The sequence below is a fragment of the Lepidothrix coronata genome, unplaced genomic scaffold, assembly GCF_001604755.1.
Source record: "Lepidothrix coronata isolate B3197 unplaced genomic scaffold, Lepidothrix_coronata-1.0 Scaffold63, whole genome shotgun sequence".
Lineage (NCBI taxonomy): Eukaryota > Metazoa > Chordata > Aves > Passeriformes > Pipridae > Lepidothrix > Lepidothrix coronata.
Genome location: NW_016690243.1, coordinates 96,503 through 120,629, shown reverse-complemented (window position 1 = coordinate 120,629; position 24,127 = coordinate 96,503). Strand labels below are relative to the sequence as shown.

Sequence of the window (24,127 nt, the reverse complement as noted above, 5' to 3'; positions counted from 1 at the left end):
TGGGAAATAAAATAACAAGAGCTGGTCAGAAGACTGTCTTTTGTTCCAACTTGTTTTATTTTTTAAAGAAAAGCAAAGCTGTGCTAAGCTGGGACACAAAAGCTAACAATCAGAACATTTTTGTGGGAGGGAAAAGCCTGAAAAAATTCTGCTTTGGAAGGATGTGGACGCTTTTTTCAGTTTGTTTCCTGGGCTGCCTATCTCCTCTGGCTGCCTGCTATGCAGGCAGGGTCCCACAGGCCTGAAAGCCTGCTCTGCAGAAAGAGATGTCTAGAGACCATGAGGGAGAAATTCTGAAGCCTGCTGACTACCAGGAAGAGAGACTGACCAAGGGACTGCTGCTCTCTCCTTCACTGGGCTGATATGGACACCCTGGGTAGCAGATACCCAGCAAACCAGCAACGTACTTTCCTGATGACCAAGAGTCTACTGCCACCAGGAAAGCCAGCATTTGGGATGAGATCTGCAGAGACAGCCAGCTGAGAGGGCCAGGAACCCTCACTCTGCATGAGTACATAACTCAACACACTTGAGTTATGTACTGTTCAGATACATATGCACCTATTCCCTGTGACCACTTGGAAACCTTAACCCACCTCCAGCTCACCAGAAACAAGCAGAAGCTTTGAAGATAATCAAAGAGAAGGTTGAACTGGCAGAATAGTTGGCTCAAGGAGGTCTTTTCCAAAAAACTCTAATTTCTCATTTGAGATTAATTTCACAAGGAAGCTCTTGATCTCCCCTCTAACATATACACTAAGACTGAGTGATAGGCTTAGCATGTGTACTTTAAAGGGAAAAATGAGCTTTCATTAGTTTCAGGGAGCATCACTGTGCCAGATCCCACTAGGTGTTCCATGGCCAAGAACCTACCACTGAAAGCAGACGTGGGTGGTGGGTGTGAAAGGAGTTTGAAGCAGGGATCCACAACTGCCTGTGCTCTTTTGCTAGTGGAGGTGCCATGGTTTGATGAGTTAAAAAGCTGGGGTGAACAGTTTTCTTCATAAGGAACCTGATATGTTCTGGAAGAGTTATCACACAGCTGGTAGCAGGAAAGTTTCAATAAAACAGCTGTTTGCTGAATAAAAAAGAGATGACTTTGTGTCTAGTCATGCAGTTCCTGTTTAAATTAGATCAGCTGCACCTGGACATTTCAAGATTTAAGGTGATTTTTTTCCTGATGCTATTAACAGCTCAAATGTAGCCCAAGATAAAAATGAAAACTTCTGAATCATTAGATTTGCTACCTGAAAAGAAATGGTCATTTATAAACTATCAAGCAATGGAGATACATCTAGCAGCACCTGACACCCTTCAGCTATACTTTATACTAGGCAACAAGGGCTCTAATCCCCTGTATTTCTTGTTTAAGTCTTTTATATCTATTTTTATACTTTTGTTTCTTTTTTTTTTCCTTTCAAAGGTCAAAGATGAGTATATTCAACAAATGTATTTTTAGCTTAGGTTTCTGATCACATTCCTGCAGGACAAAGGAATTGCAGATCTGCTTGCAAATATTATGTTACTTCTTTTAATTGTCCTTAAGCAATTTTGGATTAGGCTTTCAGTATCTACCTGCAGGGAATTCATGCTGAGCCATAAAAGCCTGTTACAGCAGTGACTGGTGAGGCACTAAAAATACCTTAGTCTGAAATATCTTATTTCAGCTCTTTATCCGGCACCAAGAAAACTGTGCTGCATAATATCTTACTGGAGAAGGATGATTTCCAGAGGACAAACACAATACCTCTGGAAGTGATAGAAGGAGAAAAAAAAGAGTGTGACAAGCTAAGCACTGGATGTTCCCTTCCATAAAAATGGAAAATATTCACAATGCAACTCTATATAGCTAAGAGCAGCTACCCTTGAAAAGGTAGCCCCAGTTAAACACTCTTGTTCACATACTTGGCCTGCACTGGACACTGTTCTCTTATTCCTTTCTCTAATTCAACTTCATATTTCCATTTACTCCCTCTATGCTTGATGTGTCCGTAATTTCTCAGACATTATTTTTAATGATTTCTCACCTGTTCTCTCATCTTCTGATCCTCTCTCCTACTAATGTGCTGATACATCAGTGATTAATTAAGCTTCAGTCTTGGTTCATTTGTCCTCTCCCATCATAAGACCTTCCTTTCTAACTCTGATACCTGTTTCTCTTACTTCTGCTCCCATCCTGCAGACTGAACTATCTTCCTTAATTTCGTGAATTTCACTTAATGTATTTTATTTTGGACGTCTTCTATCTATCTCTATTTCTCTAATTTAGCTGATATCTGAGCCAGCATCAACAGTTCAATGTTTTTTTACTTCTTAGACCTTCTCACAAGCAGTCCTGTTGCCTGAAACACGACTGGGCGTTTCTGACTCTTCCTTGCCTATCACAATCCAGGGAGTTCTCTCTCATGATAAAGAATTGTTAAGTGTTTATTTTGGTCCACCATTTACTAATTCTCTATGTCTGTGTATGAGTATTGATGCAACATATGGTCATACTGTCACCATTAGAAATAAATCATGTCTCTAGGCCTTAGCCTTTTCAGAATTACGATGTCATAATCAGCTCAAGGTACGGATACAAATACAACTCAGGATCACTGTTCTCAATTTTTGACATGAAATTCAGAGTGTTTCCATCAGACTGATTTAGAGATACAGAGTGCATATCTAAATAAAAGTATTTAGAGATTTTTAAAGAGAAAAAACTTATCCCTGTCTATAATTTTCAGTTCAGATCTCAAACTTGGGTTGGGAATAAGATTAAGTGTGAGACTATCTACCTTTTCTTGCAATTATTCCTTCCAGAAGTCAAGTAGTGGATATAAAGTACCGGGAGCCATGGAAGTCAATAATTCTGATAACAGAAGATTTTTACCTGTCATTACATGATGTGACATGACTGAAACCTGAGTTTTTAGCTAATCAGAAATTATTCTCCTCATTTTGTCCCACAGTCTGGTGTTCCTGCACTTCAGAGGCAATACATTATGCAGTAGACTAAACCCAAAATAATGCAGCAGGCAAGGTAAGCTAGCAGCAGCAAAAAGGATGTCTGATGCATTGACCGTAATAATTTTTTAGAAAAACTGAGGTTTACACAGCCTAAATGGTGAGTGCTGAGGGGCTGTTGCTCCAGCACATCAGGCCTTCAACTGAGAAAAGATCAGGTTCCATAATAGACACATTATTATTTATATTATTAATAATCTTCATTTGTTTGGGTATTTATGGTCAGGAAAGTGTTTGGGAGATTTGGCAGCCCGATGTTTGCCTGTTTTGTTGCATTTCCATGGGGCTCAAGGCCTGAGGTACTGCAGACATCTAATTACCTTCTCTAGGTGACCTTGATCTCCGGGGGTCCCTTCCCACCTCAACAATTCTGTGATTCTGTGATTCTGGTTGCTCCCTCTTGGTCAGTCCTATGGCAGAGGGGCAGCTGTCCCCAAAACCTTTCCTAGTTCTCATTCTGATTAACACCCAGCTGCACCCTGGAACTCCTAGTTCCAGGGAAGAGTAATCCCTGAGCATCCCTAAGCATCTGCCACATTTCGCTAGTAAAGATACACTCATATACTGAAGAGAGACATTAAACAACTTGTCCTTTGGATAATGCAGAAGGCCCCTGTAGAGGGTGATTGACCCTGGAGTGAAATAAAGAATAACAAATATAAGGTGCAGGGTTTTTTAAATGCTCCAATATGCATGAACTGGAAGCTATTAAAAATCATAAGAAAGGAAATGCCAGAGCCTCGCACAAGATCTACACAGAGTTCAGACTGTACAAGCTAAACATTGTGCAACACCACTAGCATGTTCAGTATATTTTTTTTGAATGAAGTATAAATAGAGATAGTTAATTTATTAAGTGGAGTCTTCCTTCTCTGTTATGGTTATATGGAAACATCTTGTTTTCTTTTTAAATAGATAAATAAATTACAGACCACCCCATCTCCTGTTTGCAACCATCCTGTCCTTTTGCAAGAAGCAGCCCCTGAATGAAAATACAGTACATTGAGCAACTCTAAGTAAGGTGTCTTTAACACAATAAACGTGCTATATGGTTTAGCATTAGCATGGGGAAATAGTGGAAGCTCTGGTAACAGTAAGTTTTACATTATTAATGAAAGAGTTGAGTAAAAAGCAGGGCCTTAGGATCCATTGTTTCTACTTATAGGGTAACAACCCCAGTACCATTTATTTTTAATGCTGCTTCTAACTGAAACAAGTGGGAAATGATGCTCAGAACAGGGGTTAATGAACTTGTTCTTCTAAACTTTTTGTCCCAGGGTGCTGGGTTATACATCTGTCTTTGTGGGTTAAAACCAGTTTTCTCTGTATCATTTTATTTATTGTAATCTTTTCAGTAAATTGGAACTCTGACTTGTAATCTCTTTTGAGTTGGGTTCACTTCTCCTGCCAGTTTACTTTTAAAGCCACACAATCTCCTTCTTAAATACTCCTAAATTTTTAGTCTGACACATAGGAACACAGTTACAGCAGGTTTGAAAGTTAGCAGGACCCAGAGCAGCAAGGGATTTGGCAGAGTTCTGCTAAACCAAGTGACAATGATCATGTTATTATTTGGTGTCATCATTAAATAATAGACATCGTCAGCAGGCCACACAATTTCCTAAAAATGACCAATTTTTCCTCAGCAATCTGCTCCATGTATCTAATATGGAGAAATCTACAGCTATCCATGTAAGGAATCTCACATGTAGCAGTTTTCATCAAAAAAATATGTTTCTCTGAACACCTATATTGTGAGGGGTTCAGTCTGACCCCGATGACATACCTCTTCCAGCACATGTACTTACAACTGACGCTCAAGAGAGTCATTGGACACTTAGTTCTGTTTAACAGTCACATTAGGGCTCTTGTCATTCATCCTCAGGAAATTCCTGCAAGCCTGTTTGGCTCATCTCAAGCTTTGCTAATTGATCAGAAACTAATGATCTAAGAAGGGGTTCCTAAACACCACAAGAATGGTGAGTGAACAGATGTGATACCAAAATGGGACAGTAAATGTAAAGGTCAAAGGCCTTGAGTGAAGGTTGCTGAACTGTTGTGTAAATGAATAATTAGTCCTTGATCAGAAGCTGACCAAGGTCAAATCTCAAGCCACAGCATTCAAAAGAGACCAAGAATTTCCAAGGTATTTACTGGGCTGGGAAAACTGGGCATATATGTTCAAGGGTCAATGGGTTCCTTCTGCTCACTGAGCTCTGTTTTCAGGAATACTCTCAAAAATCACCTTGTTAGGCCTGCCAAGTGGTGCCAAGCCATGGTCACTGTGGTAAATCGTTCCTGCAGAGACACACATCTAACTACCTGAGTCCTGAAAGGTAGAGTTCCTGAAAGGACTCAGGAACTCTGAATTAAGGTGCACCCTTTGCACGATTCCTGAAGGAGGAAGATTTGTCCAAAATCTGAGCCACATTTGGTCAAGAGACTGAAATGTTGAAAAAATATTACTGCCAGTTCAGGGTTTGAGCAAATACTTCTCATTCAGAAACCATCTTATCACATCCTTTGTACAATTCAGGAAGCTACCTTGAGAATTACAATTTACTTTGGTAAAAATCTCCAGCAGCTACTGTCAAGTCTAAGCTGGCAAGTAACCTACCTTTTGTTATAGATGTTTTGTTCACCATCACATACTATATCCATTGCTTCATTCTTGCAAACCTTAACTGCTTGCAGTGAAGACTTTCAGTGAAAGGCCTTGTCAGGAACTGACTTTAACTGGATTGGTCAATGTTACCACTAGTGTCTGGCCACTGTGCAAGCACGGCTAGCTCAAAAGATCACAAGTGAACACTTATCAAGCACATGAAGTACTGTCAGTTTAAGATAATCCACAAAAATCCATGCTAACCTTTGTGGGGTTTTGCTGATTATTTGGTTTGGTTTACATATATCTGATGGAGCTCCATCTAACCAGTGATCAATGACTTTCCTGAAAAGGCAGTAAAAGACAAACAAGACAATGACTGTTGACCTCGCATTGTTGGCAAATTATGCTACACTTCTCATACTGGTTTCAGCTCACTACTTGATGATCCTTATGGGTCCCTTCCAACTCAGAATATTCTGTGAAATCTGTAGGCAATTAAAGATGCAGATCCTTAACTGCTGAGTAAACTAATGAGGAGATATACTGTAAGGCACACTGCATCAAATTACTGTAAACTACTATTCTGGAAGAAGAGAGGAGAAGCCGAGAAGACCTATCCTGGTACTTACACACCTTACCTGTACAGGTTGTTTCAGAAAAAAGGAGGGATATACTGCAGGAACCCTGTTTTAAAAATCAGAGAGCTGAAAATGCAAGACTAGAGTTAATAGTGTGTCAAGGAATCATTTTTGTCCTGGTTAAATAAGACAGCCTGGAAAAATCATGTTGGGATGAAGTTTCCTCAAGGATGATGTGCTCTAGATCTTGTGACTCTATCACAAAAAAAAAAAAGAGATTTCTTTCAACTTGAGGAATCATAGAATCAGCTGGGTTGGAAGGGACCTCCGAGATCATCAAGTCCAACCCTTGATCCACTACTGTTGCAGTTGCTAGACCATGGCACTAAGTCCCACATCTAGTCTCTTAAAAACCTCCAGGGCCGGAGAATCCACCACTTCCCTGGGCAGCCCATTCCAATGTCTGATTACCCTCTCTGTAAAGAATTTCTTTCTAACCTAAACCTCCCCTGGCACAACTTGAGATCATGGCTTCTTGTCTTGCTGATAGTTGCCTGGGAAAAGAGACCAACCCCCACCTGGCTACAACCTCCTTTCAGGAAGTTATAGAGAGTGATGAGGTCTCCCCTGAGCCTCTTCTTCTCCAGGCTGAACAAGCCCATCTCCCTCAGCCTCTCCTCATAGGACTTGTGCTTGAGTCCCTTCACCAGCCTAGTTGCTCTTCTCTGGACCTGCTCCAGCACCTCAATATCCTTCCTGAACTGAGGGGCCCAGAACTGGACAGAGTACTCGAGGTGTGGCCTCACCAGCACTGAGTACAGGGGAAGAATCACTTCCTTGGACCTGTTGGCCACGCTGTTCCTGATCCAGGCCAGGATGCCATTGGCCTTCTTGGCCACCTGGGCACACTGCTGGCTCATGTTCAGCTTCCTGTCAATCCAAACTCCCAGGTCCCTCTGTGTCTGGCTGCTCTCCAGACACTCTGTCCCCAGCCTGTAGCACTGCATGGGGTTGTTGTGGCCAAAGTGCAGGACCCGGCACTTGGCCTTGTTGAACCTCATCCTGTTTGAGTCAGCCCAACTCTCCAATCTATCCAGGTCCCTCTGCAGAGCCCTCCTGCCTTCCAGATGATCAACATTCCCCCCCAGCTTAGTGTCATCTGCAAATTTGCTGATGATGGACTCAATCCCCTCATCTAAATCATCAATTAATGGTCTTATAACAAACCATCTGTTTTCTTTCTCTGAGCTTTTAATAAATAGGTAGATTTTCCAATTAGTAAAAATAGGACTGAAAACTTTGTCTATATTGGTCTCACCTTACTGCAGAAGTTTAATAAAGATTCCAGACTGTACATAGGACATAGACACTACATATTTGGCAAAACTGAGATGACAGTCCATCTCATAATTCCTTAAGGACAAGTTCCAAAAAACTCATTTGGGAGTCTAAAGCACTGTTGAAGCAGAAGATATAAAGGTTCAAGACAGTGATTCAAAAAGAAAAAATCTTGCCCCTCCTCCTCTAATGCCTGAAAGTCTGTCTGTACCTAAGCTTTATCCAGAAAACTTACTGGGGTGCCAAATGCTGTGTTATCACAAATGGCCAGAGATATTCCTTTCTTGCTTGACCTGAACATTTTGTACAACCCCATCTCCACCCAAAGATTCCATCTCCATCTTAAGATTTACAAAACAGGCATGCCTCTTAGCAGACCCATCTGGAGGCCTTTTCTGCACATACTGCACACACACTGAATTTAATGAAATGGCAACAGCAACTGCTGTTTAATGGCAGTGGCAGCAATGACTGATCACTGTTTATACAATATCCTAACTATCAGGGCAGTTGCCAAGTAAAGAGGAGATAGGTGTATCTGAAAAGGACAGTTTGAGCTAAGCACAGGCAGGAATCTCCTCACCCAGTGCCTGACTACTGTGACTTTTGTTTTGAGCTGCCTGGTGGTGCCTGGGCAGTTTCTGGCATCTCTGGATTCCCCCAGGAGCGGACACCTTCACTTTGGATGCTGCAGTGATGGGTGACAGCCTTCAGCTCCAGTCTGGGAGTTGCCTCCAGGATCTCCTTGTAGAGGGATTTTTCCATTGCATCCTGCTACTGAGTTATGGGGGAAAGACACCCTGAGCCATAGGTAGTTCAGAAGCAAATGTCAATGCTGAAAGCTGCCAGACTACAGCATCATTTTGCCTATTAAAATGAGAAAAAATCAGCCATTGGAATAATCTCCCAGGGATTACTATAGTGGTGAACTCCCCAAAATTGGACACTTTTAAGATTCTGTTGACAGGGCTGCCTTCCTTAGGCGGTACCTTTGACAAGAAAGGTTGGACCAGATGATCTCTGAGATCCCTTCCAACCTACTGTGCTATCATCCTGTGATTCTATGATAACCTCTTATTTTTTCCCTCTTGTGAAGTTGTTTTCTTGTTCCTACAAGAAGTCGTGGTTTCACAGCCTCTCAGACAGTGTGCTGAGAACAGCCGTGCCAGGTGCTGTGGTGCCTCAAAGGACAACTCTGCATCAGCAGGAGGGGTGAAAGGGGCCTTGGGGCTTCGCAAGTTAGCTGAATTGTGCTGCCAGAAACACTTGCCTGAGAAAGCCCTGATGGAATTAGTGTGTCAGAAACCATGACATTTCCAATATTTCTGATTAAAAAATATATACTTGAAGGAAATAATACAGAAATGGCCAAATACTTAAGGCTGAGTCATGTTTCCATAAGAGTCAGTGAAGATTTGCCACAGACTTTTAAAAGACAAGGATTAGACTCTAACTGGCCCGTTTATTAGGAACAAGTGATATTTTAATGTACCAGTATTTTTCCAAACTGTTTTAGGAAAATTATTAATAACTGAAGAAATCTGAAAAAACCCCAAACCCTTGAAAAATGCTTAATTACCATAGCAACGCCTGTCTTACTGTTGAATAGTGTAACTCCAGAGAGACACAGAGCTGCCATGATCAGACTGCTTCTTTTAAAATTTCCTGATTGCTAAAATCAAAGAGTTTTACTGCATAATCCTCTTTAAACCCAATAACAAAACCAGTTTCCCTCAGCATTAGTCACACTCTGCCAAACGGTTTACCACACCTTTCCATACACAAATGGAGATTACCTTTACTCAATGCTTCTAAAGACCTTTTTTGTTACAAAACAAAATATAGGATTGTGTTAAATAATGAATGATATTGCAAGATCTGAAGGGAACCTCTTCTTCCATGACTCAGTCTCACTGAGGGAGGCAAACAGTCTGAATTCTCTCTATATCCTACACACGTGGCACTGAGTGACATTGACTTGCTGCACAGTAGACAAATATTAGGACCCTCACCAAAAGCATAAAAGGAAATAAATTTTTCATAGTGTTATTAGCATCGAGCTTGTCTTGATTATAGATTCACAAGTTGATGATCTGCCTCTGAAACATACTTAGCAAAATATGTGAATATTTTAAATGCACAAAAATATCACTGATGTGCTAAAAGTTATCATTCAGTCCCTCAAAAAGGAAAGGACTACCTCTGACCTCATCAGGTTTTTGATCAGACTTTAAAATTTCTGAGCTAGAGAATTTGTGGTCTGTGGGAGCCCAGAAGACTGAGAGGAATAATGTTGGGCAGCATGTCACTGCTCTTGAGAAAGTGTTCTGTTCCTCCAACTCTCCCTCCACCTGTGGTCCCTTGGAAAATGGATGCAGCAGCAGGTACTTATGTGTTATTACCAAAACCTGCTTTGAATGTTCTTATCCTAACAAGATCCATTACAGAGGACAAGATCCACACATACATGGTCTTAACACTGATCTCTTACAACTGCTGACAGTTTTCCATGTCATTGAAATTTTGTCAACTCAGAGCAATTTTGGCATGCTTGATGAAATATTTGAGAAGGAAGATCTTGGAAAACCCTGACATGCATGCATCTGTTTGCCAGCATGAGTTCTGCCGATGCTGAGGACAGCCACGTTGCAGGTGACAGTGGAGAGCGGAGGTGGAGGGCTGGTTCGGAGGGAGCAGTGCAGCCATGACACAGCAGGGACACGTTTGCACAGTGTAGTCTTCAAACTGAATTATTCCCAGATATTTTTGACTACTGAGGAACAGAGACCCTATTATAACAAAAGAATCTCCTGATATGAAGTACCACAGGGAGCAATAATACAACTTTGTGGAGTAAGCAAGTTGTTACACTTTATTTCTGACTATTTATAGCTCATTTGAACATTTTGACAATTGCAAATAATTCTGTAGACTAGCTATTTAGACATCCTCCTGAATGTATCCCAACAGGAACTTGTGCGGTTTAATAATTTTCCAGCCAGAGAGAATTAAACTTGAGACTCACTGGAGAATGTGCCAAATAAAGTCAGACACTGAATTTTTAAACTTGCACTTTTTGTAAATTTTCTTTTCATTAGATTGTTACCCCAATTTACCCCCTCCTCCTCAAGTGTAAGTCAATCATTTTACATGCAAATAAATCCCCAAACACCTCACTTAACATTTCAGTGTAAGAAATTGCAGTGGAACTTCGCTTCATTTAAAATCTAAACTCTCTTGAGCTCTGGGTTAAAAGGAATAACTTTTTGCAAGGATGCTCCATAGCACCAGCTTCACCACACTACAGGAAAACTTTCATTCAGTCGTTACTGTCACCAAGGAAATTGAAGTTAATTCTAGTTACCACCTTCTCGAATACAGACTTCTGGTAAAAATGTATAGCCTATTTTTGAAACCTCTGTAAATATCTCTAATGACTTTTGTTGCTGCCTAGATCAATTTTCTGACTAGAAAACTTGAGATAGTCTGAATTAAAATATGTTTGATATTATGTGTCATTAGTGATTGAGCGGCCTTACCTTTTCAGATAGAAGACATCTTTACATCATTTGCATTTGAAAGGGATGAGTAATTTTCAGCTTTGAGAGAATATAACCCACATGATTTCTGCATAATTTTGTATTCCACTTAAAAATTCTCTCTCTCTCCTGCCATACCTTTCATATCCTTTTATGCTTAGGTTTCCCAGTACCTCTTGCCCTGCCAGTTTGTCCATATCTCTCATGTGTACTGCTTGGGTATTCCCAGAAGGAAGATGAAAGCTTAGCCCTGCTCTGTTTTCCTTCAGATCATTTCACCAATGTCTGCTGGGGATTATCCATGGAAATAACTTAAGAAAAGAATTTATTTGCTACATAAAAGGCAAAGTAAAATTAAAGTTTATCTTCTACCTAATTTAAAGTTTGTGCTAACTCAGCATTAGACATCTTTCTCTTAAGAAAATACTCATTCCTGATCTTTTGTGCACCCTGTTTCTACATGGAGCAAACTAAAAAAAAAGTGTCCTACACCTTCTCCTGAGCATTTTAGCTTTTTTAGTGGATTCATTGTCTGCTGCTTCTTCACCAATAGAAATCAACATTGAAAAAACAGAGAAGTAAGTAATCTCTTCTGTGTGGGTAAATAAAAACTACTCTTCAAGAAGGATCACAAATCATCTTATGAACCTTTTAGTAGTTGTGTTGGTGCGAGGATTTTTTAAGTACTTTGTACAGGATCTAAAGGATATATATTGAAAGTTCCGCCCCATCTCTTTTTAGTTTGTATGGCAAAAGAGGGCAATGTGCATGATCTGAGGGTGAGCACCACATCCTTTCTTCATGTTTCACAGCCCTATCTTTATAATTATTTGTACTAGTGACCTTTTCATTATTTGTGTAAATGATATATTTGCTCTTTATTTTCGCTAAATTTTCCAGCTGTAATTCTGACTTCTGGATTTCTCAAACTGTCATCTTAATAACAATAAAGATCAAACTTTGAGTAGGAATTTTCAAGAAATGTAATGATTGCAGGTTAGTGTACTGTCTGTGTTTTAGCCAGTCTATAGTAACATTAAGTATTGCATGTCTGATTTTTGCTGATTGTTTTATTGTTATAGGTTTAACTACCTTTCTTATTTTATTTGTCTGAAGTGAGTTGAATCAGGTATGAAGAACAAAATCCCTCTCCTATAGAGATTTGAGCCCTATTCTTTGCTGAGGCCCATTGGTAGCTGATATTGCTGCAGCAGAAGCCAAGCCTCCCTTCTTTAAAGGTGAACTGTGAAAGGCGTCAGCTACATAGTCCTCAATTGTGAGGTCCTGTTCAGCTGTAAGTCAAGAGAAGCAACACAAAATTATTTATTAATATTATACAAGCATTCACAAAGAAATTACTACAGTCTTTTTTGGTGGGCTACAAATGAAAAGAAACACTATTCCTAAACATGTTTGCTTCTTTTCTATATAGACACGGAAGTGACAAAGAGTTCCCGTTTTTATGCACACAGCATTGTATCACAGAATCACAGAATGGATTGGGCCTGGGTTGGAAGGAACCTTAAAGATCATATAGTTCCAGCCCCCCTGCCATTGGAAGGGAAATCTTCCACTAGACCAGGTTTCTTAGAGCCCCATCCAACCCTCCCTTGATTGCTAGTGACTTCTCTCTGAGAATGCAGATGAAGTCATACTTATTTCATAAATGACCAATATTTTTAAGAGATAAAGAGTTACATGTAGGCATAAGCTAAGCCAAGCTAACCAGAAAGATATAGCAAAGAACAAGCTGGTATCATAAAACCCATCTGACCCAGCAAGACTTTGGGAGGCTTGGATTAAATTCCTTTTGCTGCCTGAGGGAATCTGACCTGGTATCTCCCACATGGAGGTGAATATGCTGATCACAAAAGGTCAGCTATTTTAAGGCACAAGGGTGAGGCATCCCATTATTTCTGTTCAAACTGTTCCACTTTGCATGGAATGAATATTCATCAGGCTCCTGAGAGAATAAAAGTGCAGAAAGGTCTCTATAACTGGGTTGTTAGGGTGCTTAGTGGGGAAGGTGGGTAAGAGGAACATATTCTTTTGGAATATGAGAGCACACCTTGCTAAGAAGCAGCACAGCAAGGGTGTTGATCTATGTTTGGGACTGAGGAGGTCACACTGGGGATTAAACAGGCAGCAGCCCTCAGACACATTACTGAAGAGGCTATCTGGTAATTAATAGTTGTCTATTTAGTGCTGGATAATGTGAGGAAAATACACTGTGAAACCACTCAAAGAATGATGAAAATGGCTCTCCTACAGCTGCAAGATTAAAATTTCTCCCTCTAAACTAGCCTTATACAGAGATCTAGAGTAAAAATGATCCTGGCAGAGAAGTAATTAAGTAGGATGACTTCAAGGATCTGATAATAGAGAGTCCTAAATTCAGCATAAAAGCCACTCATCTAGATATTCTAAAAAGCAGCTTAAATAACTGTTCACATGAACTCTTCTATGGAGGTATTTTTCGCTTTAGACTGTTGCTTTAATGACTGTGTAATTATTGGAATGAATTGGGTTTGAAGGAACACTAGCAGTTTTAACATAGGTTCTATCAGTCAGTGACAGTATCTTTTGTCTTAAGTTTTAATTTTCACTCTCTGATGCCTTACTATCGAACTTTTCAACTGTGAAATGGCTGATAGATTCATCTCTGGTGAAAATGCTCTCATATAAGTCTTTTTATACAGACTTCTGATGGCTTTCCTCGGGAATGAATCTGTCCCACAAAGTTTATTGTGAAATTATTTAGAGAGATGTTGACAAAGTTAAACTATACAGGTAGAGAAATTTCTGTATATTGTCCTGAAATAACCTTGCTATAGAGCAAGGCATTTAGGCATAGCTTCTTTTAGGGACAAAATCTATAGAATTTAACAAAACGGAGCAACAGTGTTTTAAGATTTAGCAATAAAAATGCTTTATGGCACCTGTATGCACTATCTATTAGACCATTTGGAATTATATTTTAAAAAATAAAGAAAACATTATATTCCTAGATGATTTTAGTTCTAGTGGGAAACCACACAGCATCCACAAGAATAAGTGGCCTGTTCGTACTGACTGAAATCAGTGACAGCTCCATGAAAGAAAAGGATCTGCCTGCTCTGAGTGCAGCCCATCCAACTGGAAAGAGAGAAAGGTTTTAACTAAAGAACATCGGGGTGCCTGTGTCTTTTCAGTTTAGCCAAAGTTTATCTTCTACTTGCTAAAAAGCAGCAGGTTTGCTTCAGTTTGCATGTATGTAGCTGGTTTGGCACTGCAATTTCAAGCAATGATCACAAACCAAAATACAGGAAATTACATTTAAACACAGAATTTTTTTTTTCCTGTGAGAATGGCCAAACACTTCAAGAAGTTTCCCAAAAATCTTGGAGTCTCCATCTTGGTAACACTCAAAACCTGAATGGATACGGATCTAAGCAACCTGCTGTAGCTGACCCTGCTTGAGCAGGGGGCATGGACTGCAGACCTCCTGAGGTCTCTTCCAGTCTCAACCATTCTGTGATTCTATTAATTTTATAAAACAGTGCTATTTGTTTTAGATGTCTCTGCTTGAATTCAGAGAGTGTTTTTTAAGCAGTTTTAATTTTTCATAATAATAATTTTAAATAGCCTGAAGTCATTCTATTGAGACTGAAGCTGCAGTTATTCTATTGAAAAAACGTGAAGGCCAGTCTGGGAATTAGATTAGGCATTTGCTAGTCTCTGCAATACTGTGAATGACATATAACATTGAAAACAGCATTTGAAACTCTAATTGACTCCTCTGGAGCCTGAGTGCACATCTTTTTAACCCTAGATCAAAGTCTTTCTCGCAAAGTTTGAGCACTGGTATTGGACATTTTCTCTGTCACAGTCTCCCTCTTCTCCCCATTCTGCCTTAAAAAAGCAGGATGTTATAGGAAGCTGAAGCCCAATGCTGACACTATTAGTAAAGATCTGAATTCAAATTCATGACTCATATGACCCAGAGTAGGCCTCTGCAGTCAAATGGGAGTATTGGCAAGCATCATTTGTGACCTGGACTCTATCCTCTGTGTTCCCAGAACCTCACAGTCACTTCATTAGTGCCCACATGGATGAGTAACATGAATAGCATGAGTCACAGTAAGGGACTGGATATGCCTCAACAGTCTTTCCACTGTGCCTATGGTTTTTGAATTAATCAAGAAGCCCATGTCCCAGCAGGGCAGTCAGACTGGCAGATGGGCGTCTCTGGCCCCAAGACAGAGAGTCTCTAATCACAGTCATCAACTGAGAAGTTTGTCACTGGAGCAGCACAGCAAATAATAGGATTGTACCTTACTGAAGAGCTGGGCCAAAACTTATTTGTCTTCAAGCTGGAATTTTTCAACATTTATCCCTCCTGAAGGAGGTTTACCTTTCTTTCCTGCTGAGGTCAGTGGGGAACCTGTGGCATCTGAATTCACTAGGCACAGGGCCTGACTCTTAAAAGAACCCACAGCTTTTACAGGTTACTGACTTGGAAACTGATGGGCTGGCCATAATACTTTCAGCTAGTCACGTAACCCGATTTTGATAGTTGGTAGGAATTCTAAAAATATTCACATTCCTTTTTGCTCCCTTATTTACCAGATTTTTTTCAGCACTTTTCTCCTTTCACAACAGTTTCTGAGTGTGAACTTATGTAAAACACACTTAAGTATAACGGAGAGTTTTAAACTATCTGTTCAGACAGGTTACTAAAATACAACATAGTACAAGCACATGTTCCTGAACAGCAGTGCTATAGCAGAGTTTAGAAAAAATCCATTTAACACAACTCTTTCTATACATTTTTTTTATTTATATAGTTGAAATCCACACTGTGTCAGGTATGATATAGCTCTGTAACAGTGACTCTCCTTTTTCTCTTGTTTGTTATGAACACCATTGTTTTGTCAGTTGGCTGGTAAACCAGCCAATAATTTCCTTAAAAAGCTAAGTGGGGCTTTTCTGTTAAATTTTCCCTTGGAATTTATGTACCCAATAAATATGTCTCTTCTGCTGACAGACCTTTTCATTTCCTTGTCCCAAATGGGTGATTCTCCCTAGAAAATAGTTTTATATAAAGACATCGGCACTTTTATCTTATAGGTGAGGTACAGACAGGAAAGGACTCATTTGGAAGTCTTTCCAGAGCATAGGTATTAGGCAGACATTGGGTGGTTGAGTATCCACTGTTTCCACAGAAATTTCAGAACATGAAGCAACTTACCACTGGAAACTGAGGTTGTAGACACACAAAGCCAAGGGGTTGTAGACACATAAAGTAGCTCAGGAGGTTTTTGTGAAACTCTTAATGATATGTGATTTAGCACCCTAAAATGTAGTTAGGCAAGAAGTCCTTCAACAAATCTGGTCTCTTGCCCTTGGTATTTTATTATATTAATCAGTCTTGAGCTAGATGAAGAAATGGTGAAGCATTCTAGCCTGACTGCTGAGGGGAAGTTGTAACCCACACAATATTCAAACCTGTCACTGTTTGTTTCTTCTAAGAATTCATTTTTATCCTATGATCTCACACCTCTAAAACTCCTATCTTTCTTACCAAAAGTTATTGAAATATAATTTTTTTTGCAAAAATTCCCCGCCTAGAGCTTTTTTGACAAGCAGCATGACCCTCTAGCGAAGCTAATTCACATGACTTTTACCTGACTTGAGGGCATATAGATTCACATTTCTAAATAATGCCATCCACATGGCTAGTTTAGAAGCCTGAAAATTCAAACCCACAAGAGAAATATGAAAGCATGTATGTTTTTTGCCTTTTGCTGACAAAGCTCACAGTAACTGTGCAGATAGAAGCATGTGTGTGGACTAGCAAGAAGAAAATTGAATAAAAATCTAAAAGTCATTCCTAGGAATATTTTCCTGCTTAAGATGCTTCTCTCTTACTGCAATAAGCTCTACAGATAATTCCTTCCAAGTTCCAAAAGAGCAAGGAATCTCGCACACTTATAAAAGAAAATCATGATTTCCATGAGGCATGTCTCTTTGAGTGCTCATACATTATCGGTTTCTTAGAAGTTATATTGGGCCAAAGCAATTGCATGTTTCTAGGATAAATCTAATTCTATAGCATTGAAGACACAGCCCCATTACCACATAGTGTTTACTTATTTCAGTAACGAGGAGTTTTAAAGAGCTCCACAAGGTTAAATACAGCATTCTGTGTGCAAGCCGAGTTGCTATGGTGACACTGCTTCATACTTGCATCACTTACTTGTTAATATAGGCCTATGTCCTTCTGTTTTCTAATTGCTGATGAACTATAAAACTATCTTACATTAACTGTGCAAAGGTGATGTGAATCATATTTCAAAACATCAAACTAAATGTGGTGCAGTTAGACCTGAAGAAAATACATCACCACAAATAAGAGTCTCTTAAGATAGATTTTAGATTAAAGCAGAACCTTTTAATTTGAAACAATATTGTTATAACATATTAGACTCAAAATATGTTCCATGGGGTAAAGATGGAAGTAGGAGGTACAGTTAGGAAAGCAGCCATTAAATGTCAGGAAAGTATATTGTTGTCATTCAAAAAAACCAGCATGAGAAACCGAATATTTCTAAGGTTCTGATTTCAGTCCTGTGTGTTGTCTTGGTCTTCATGCACTTGGATTTGAACCTCACTACTTACTACTTGGAAATAAAAAAGATGCGTTCTGTCAGATACCTAAAATAATAATATTTTTCATTTATCTGTATATTGTTTGCTTATATCTTTATTTACAATTCAAAAAGTATGATGCTGTTGCAGAAAGCTTTCCAAGAAAGCCATACATGATGTCTTGTCTATGTCTTTGATAATGATGTTGTGAAAGCTAGCTACCAAGTTTAGGCATTAAATAAGCACAAAACTTCTGGATAGGGATCTTAACAGAGATCTCAGCTCTTTCCACAGATGTAGCTTTTTGTTTTTTTAATCTCTACTAGAAACAATCAAAGGATATGTGTAAAGTTAATATGTTCTAAAACTGTCAGGCCTTTTGTTTTAGGAGGAGCACTGTGATTTTAATGTTGTGCTGGGAAGGCAGATTGTTTTTAGGCAGCTGGAGCAATTAAGTAGTCCTGGTGTATCGTTAAGAGGCAAAATATAACCAGAGTACACACTTCTCAAAGATCTTTTTATCCACAGTGAAAAAAGGCTCTGATTACATTTTTTACAAGCTCCAGAACATGCTAGAATGGAAAGTTTCTCTGCTTCTGCTTCTCAGCATTTCGGCTTTTCCCCTAAGACTCTGTGTCACTCAGCACCTTTTCTATGCAGTGGCTTCTGGTCAAACACAGGCCAAAAGAGAAAATCTGGGATATATATTTTGTTTCCTATCATTTGACAGAAATTATTGTGGGGTAACACTTTTTCTTCCCTTTTTTCTGACATTCAGCGTGTTGATGCTCCCTCATCGTCAGCATGCACAACTGTTTTGTGTATGTTTCGCCTGATAAGGTGCATCCAGGCATACTTTTCATTTGTGACAACAAGCATAATATGGTAAATACTTTTCAAACACTTTAGAATTTCCTTTCTTCTGAGGAAGTCAAAAATTACGCCTAGAACAGTAAGTACTAGTCCCTGGAAGAGGAACAAAATGAGATAATTTATACAAAAATCCTTGACTATTCTACCAAGCTCATTGAAGTGAAAAGAGGCCTTAAATGTGGATGAGGTGAATATATTCTTATACCCAGGATGCCATTCATTCCTTTGCTGGGAATAGTAAGCTGAAGGTCACTTTTTTCTGAATTTCAAAGTTTCTGTAGCTAATGCTTACAAAAGAATAACTTAATGCTGTCTACTCTGTTGTGCTGTTGAAGAAATCTCTAGTACATTTGGAATTTTTTCTTTATTAGTGCATTAAGCGGGGAGTGGATAAACTGAGATAGCTGATTCACAATAGATCAAGAGGCATATTTTTAGGAATGAAGTCTTTCAATGCCTGCAGATTTCAGCTTTCACAAGAACATCTAGTTTCATCCTTTAATGTATGTTCCCATGGAGACCCGAGGAGTTTGCAGTTCAAAGACCAACAAAATATTTTCTGTGAAATATGTGAGCACATAGATCCTAAACAGGAATAAAGAATTCTTATTTGAGAAAGGAACAGTAATTACGATCATTACAACTTTAAGCTGTTGTCTCCAGTGCCTGATGCTTGTATGTCACATGCTTCAATCTAACACCCAGACTTCTGAAAGCTTCATGTATTTTGTAGTAGCAAATTGAAAGGGATTCTTAAGAAATTTGAGGTTAATTAACAAAGAAGTGTATTGGGCAGTGAATGAGCTGTTTGCTGGGCAGGGAATGAGCATGTCTATGTATATGCAGTAGTATCACTGTACTGGTTAGGGACAAGCTTTGGAAATCAGCCATCCCAAAATGATTATCAAATCCTCTAGTCTCAAGAGAGCAATAGTAATGAGATGCAGCTCTAATCCTATGTTGATATATTTTTGCAGTAAATATAAGGTGCCCTGTATAGAATGGTTTTGGGATGAATTCTACAAAATGCCAGGGTAGGAAGAGCATTTTACCTCTCACTACAGTAAAGATTTGCTAGCAGCTTAGACAAGCCATGCTAAACAAGCCATGTTTACCACTGAGCGATGACTGTAAAAGGGGCATTAACATTTCCATACAAAGAAAAGCAGTCTATGAGGATCAACATCCTTCTTAAGTAAGTTTAGAATCAGGAATCATAAAGGAGGGAGAAATCTCAGTGAAAACCCCAGTCTCAGTCCCTTCCTGCTCCCTTGTGGGCAACATCAAGGAAAATTAAACAGAAATGCATTTGCTGTTCCCCAGTCCATCATTAATATATCACCTCTCATGAATGCAACCTGTTTGTAGATACTGTATGAAAATTCTACATCATATGGATCATATGGACTACGTAACTGTTAGTGTCTATGGCTTGTGAGCTAGATGACTTCCAGATACAAGATTAGGATCAACCCATGGTTTTCTTTAATATTTGTCGCTCGTCTGTTATTAGATATTTACAATAGCATTTATTGGGCATTTTTTTAAAATAAGTACTGTTGTTTGCTTTGGACATTATTTGTCTTGCATTACAAATTCAGAATATCTGGGTAAAATTAAAATATATCAATCCTATAACAATACATAACTTCTTTGTATCAGTGTCCTGGGCAATACTCAGAGAAATCAAATACTTTGCTCAAGAATATTAAAAAAGTACCAGCATTCCTCTGCTGAAGTGTTTTGGGAGGTGGAAATGAAAAAGTGCATTCTCAAGACCAACATTACTCATATAACTTTTCTTTTGTACAGATGTTTCCTGGGAAGAGAACTGTAACCTTGTGGGTTCAGAATCATAAATTCATAGAACCACTTAGTTGGAAAAGATCTTTAGGACCTTTAAGAATCCAACCATTAACCTAACACTTCCAAGTCCCACTAAACCATGTCCCTAAGTACCACATCTGTGTCACAAGAAGGACATAGACCTGTTGGAGTGAATCCTGAGGAGGGTCACCAATATGGTTAGAGGGATGGAGCACCTCTCCTATGAGGAGAGGCTGAAAGACTTGGGATTATTTAGTCTGGAGAAGAGAAAGCCCTGGGGAGATCTTGTGGTAGCCTGCCAGTACTTGAAGTGGGCCTACAACAAAGATGGGAACAAACTTTGTGAGTTTTAAACTAAAAGAGAGTTGATTCAGATTAGATATAAGGAAGACTTTTTCAAAACAATGGTGGTAAAATACTGGCAGAGGTTGCCCAGAGAGGTGGTAGATACCCCATCCCTGGAAGCATTCAAAGTCGAATTGGACGGGGCCCTGAGCAACCCGATCTAGTTGAAGATGTCATGCTCATGGCAGGGGGGTTGCACCTTTAAAGGTCCCTTCCAATTTAAACTATTCTATGATTTAAATACCCCCAGGGATGGTGACTCAACTGCTTCCCTGGGCAGCCTGTTCCAGTGCTTGACAACCCTTCCAGTGAAGATTTAATTCCTAACATCTAATCTAAACATCTCTGAGGCAATTTGAGGCCATTTCCTCTCATTCTAACAATTGCTTCTTCGGAAAAGAGACCAATTTCCACTTCACTACAACCTCCTTTCAGGTAGTTTAGAAGAATGCCAAAAAGTAATCACTTCCAGGCCTTGTAGGGAGACTGGTGGGATGAGTTGTAAGTCTGTTGTTGGCATAGTCAACCTCTGGCAATTGGATGGGGAATGCAGAGTGACATGAGAGATTTGCAGCTCCTAACTTTAGGGTCCTGCTCTGAATTTTACTTTGGCAGAAATTACCTCTCTGCATTGATTATACAAAGATTAAGGAGAAAATATCTTATTTTAGTGGAGTTAGTTATCATCAACTGGTACCAGTCAAGACAGATGAAAATAAAAGTAGTGATTTTGAATGTCATTCCAATAGAGGATTTTAGTATTTAGAAGCACTGCAGAATTGTCACTGCTTTTTAGTATGAAGTCATGAAGGCTGTCTCTCTCCTTTTTAGGGGTGGATCTTCTACATTTGCCTGGAGTAGATGGCAATAGAACAAAGCAGGGCAGCTTGAGCAGTCACTGCCAGTGCTGTACTCATCCAACGGATGGAGGTAATGAGGCAATTACTGGATGTTAGGTAAAGATGTGTTTATAACAGTGTATTTAAAGGATAAGTCATGGGATGGATGTGTACCTGTTCTAAATTTTCTGTTTCATGAAAACTATTTAAAAAAATTACATGGACCTGATATCCATGTAAGTTCCTTCTCATTCTCATGAATTAGACAGATACATCTCAAACCAAATGAAAATGGCATTTAAAATCTACATTCACAAATATATGGCATTAAGATTTCATACTGGAGACTATATTATCATGGAATCTGAAAGATTTTTCCAAGCTTTCTACTTTCTAACTTGCAAGACCTTAAGTAACACTGGACCCTTCTACACTGGTTATGTTGGGGAAAACTCCAGAGACCCATTACTGACTCAAAGGCAACATGGAACATATCTGAAGAATACTGTCAAGACAGCAGCACTTTGAAGTCATTCTCCTATACAGTGACAGTCCTTTCTCAAAATACTCCTCTAAACTAGACACAGGAAAAGAGAATAACAGTATTTACACAGAGATTTGCTAAGGTCACTGAGGAAGACTGGTAAAGAACTTGGAACAAGACTTCATTAGTCATTACACCATCCTTCCTCTCTGATTATAAGTTTCTGCTGAGAAATGCCTGCTCTAAATCAAATTATGAGTTAATTAGTTTTCAGGAATTGTATCCTACCAAGTTGAAATAGAGCTCTTGGACATAGCATATTAATAATAATACAGAAAGAAAGAAAGATAGGACAAAAACCCCGCAGATTCTTTAGGTTTTGGGGTTTTTTTAAGAATAGTAATTTACACATAAAGGCATGTAACTAGCTTCCAAAGCAACAGTAACTAAAAGAGACCAGTCATTGTTTTTGTTTGCTGTTTGAAAACAGGGTTAGTAAACAGAGGCATGAAATGCCCTATTCAAACCCATAGCAGGATTGTCATGATTGATAATTAACTGTTTTATATTATGAAGGCAAGGATATCATTAGCATAAGAAAATGTTTGATGCAAACCACTGCTCAATTGAAGCACGTGTATCATAAAGATAATGTACACTTTACTTTGTTGCCAGTGTAAATGGTGAACTTGAGGATCAATTATATTTTAATATTGACAGGAGTATCTTACTACTGAAGTGCAAATAGCTTCTTATTAACTAACAGAGAGATCAGGTAAAAGGAAAATTAAGAGCTGGAAGCAGATCTCCCAGGCCTTGCCTGAGAGTAGGAGTTTTCAGTGGAGTTCAAGGGACTGACATCTTGCATAAAGACAAACTTCTGCTGGAACCTGACTTGCGCCTTTAGCATATATGCAAATGTATAAGAATCTGTACTCATTTTTCCAATTCAGAGCAGAGCACTATATTGAATTGTCAGGGTTTATAATTTTAACAGCTTGATGAAAATATTTCTACTGAAGCATTCTTTTTGCAGAAAATTAGGGCTTTGTTTAATTTTCCAAGGTCTGTTTTTCATGCTCCATTTGATTTTTCTATAAAATATGAAAACCTGAAGGACAAAACATTTTCTCTGAACCTCAAAATTTTATGTTTAGAAATGCACCCAGGTGTCCTATGAGTCTCATTACCCCTTGTCTCTTCTCGGTCTGCTGTCCTGAGCACACCTCCCCTGGTGCACTGTTGTCAGGAACTCCAGTGATCAGCATTATTTAGCATCAGATAGATCATCAGATATGGGATAAATGGATAAACAGGACCAAAAAGAAGATTATTACTTGCAAAATAAAATAATAAAATAGTCACTGGAAAACTCTCACAGAATATGTGTGTGCATGTGTCTGTGTATAGGTATTAGTCTTTAACTTCTTTTGAAAAATGCAACTAGCCATACTTTACTCAACTAGCTATAAAGATCATCACTAGATAGTACTATCCCATGTAGGCACCTAATGTACAGGGCACACAGCTATTCAAATATGCATGATTAACAGTGGTGATGCAAACTTATATTCAGAATACTTCAAATTACAGAAACTGAAGAAACACTTTTCCCCAGATTACTTGGGAAATTTCCTCTGCTGCAGAGTCAAGCCTTCTAATTGTGCCATACCCCACCCATTACAGATCTAGCTCCTTAGAAAAATACTAGCCGTGCAACTATCTATCAAATAAATGACTCAGTCCTACAGAAGCCTAGCAAAACTGATGGGCTCCTCAGCTGTGCTAGCTTATAAGAGCTGGTCTCTAATGCCAGTATTACCCCGTGGGGCATTGCAATCACGACATGCAGGATTCCATCAGTAACTGAGGATCTCTCAGGATTTCACAAACGGGATCCTCTTTCCCCCTCTTGAATCACAGGTATGATGCTTTCCCCTATATCCCCTACATCCCCCTTGCCTGTGCCTCTGATAGCTCTGCTATTACCAACAGTTGGATTGGCTCACAGACGGACCACAAAAGAAAAGACAAACGGGACAAATAACAACTGCACA

General features: G+C 39.2%; 1 long non-coding RNA gene across 1 annotated transcript; it reads left to right on the top strand.

Annotated features, from left to right (window-relative positions):
- Positions 1-4,868: 4,868 nt before the first annotated feature.
- Positions 4,869-23,429, top strand: LOC108498741. The gene is made up of 3 exons (XR_001875289.1): positions 4,869-4,988; positions 21,579-21,677; positions 23,228-23,429. It is a non-coding gene; the product is annotated as an uncharacterized LOC108498741 (long non-coding RNA).
- Positions 23,430-24,127: the final 698 nt, after the last annotated feature.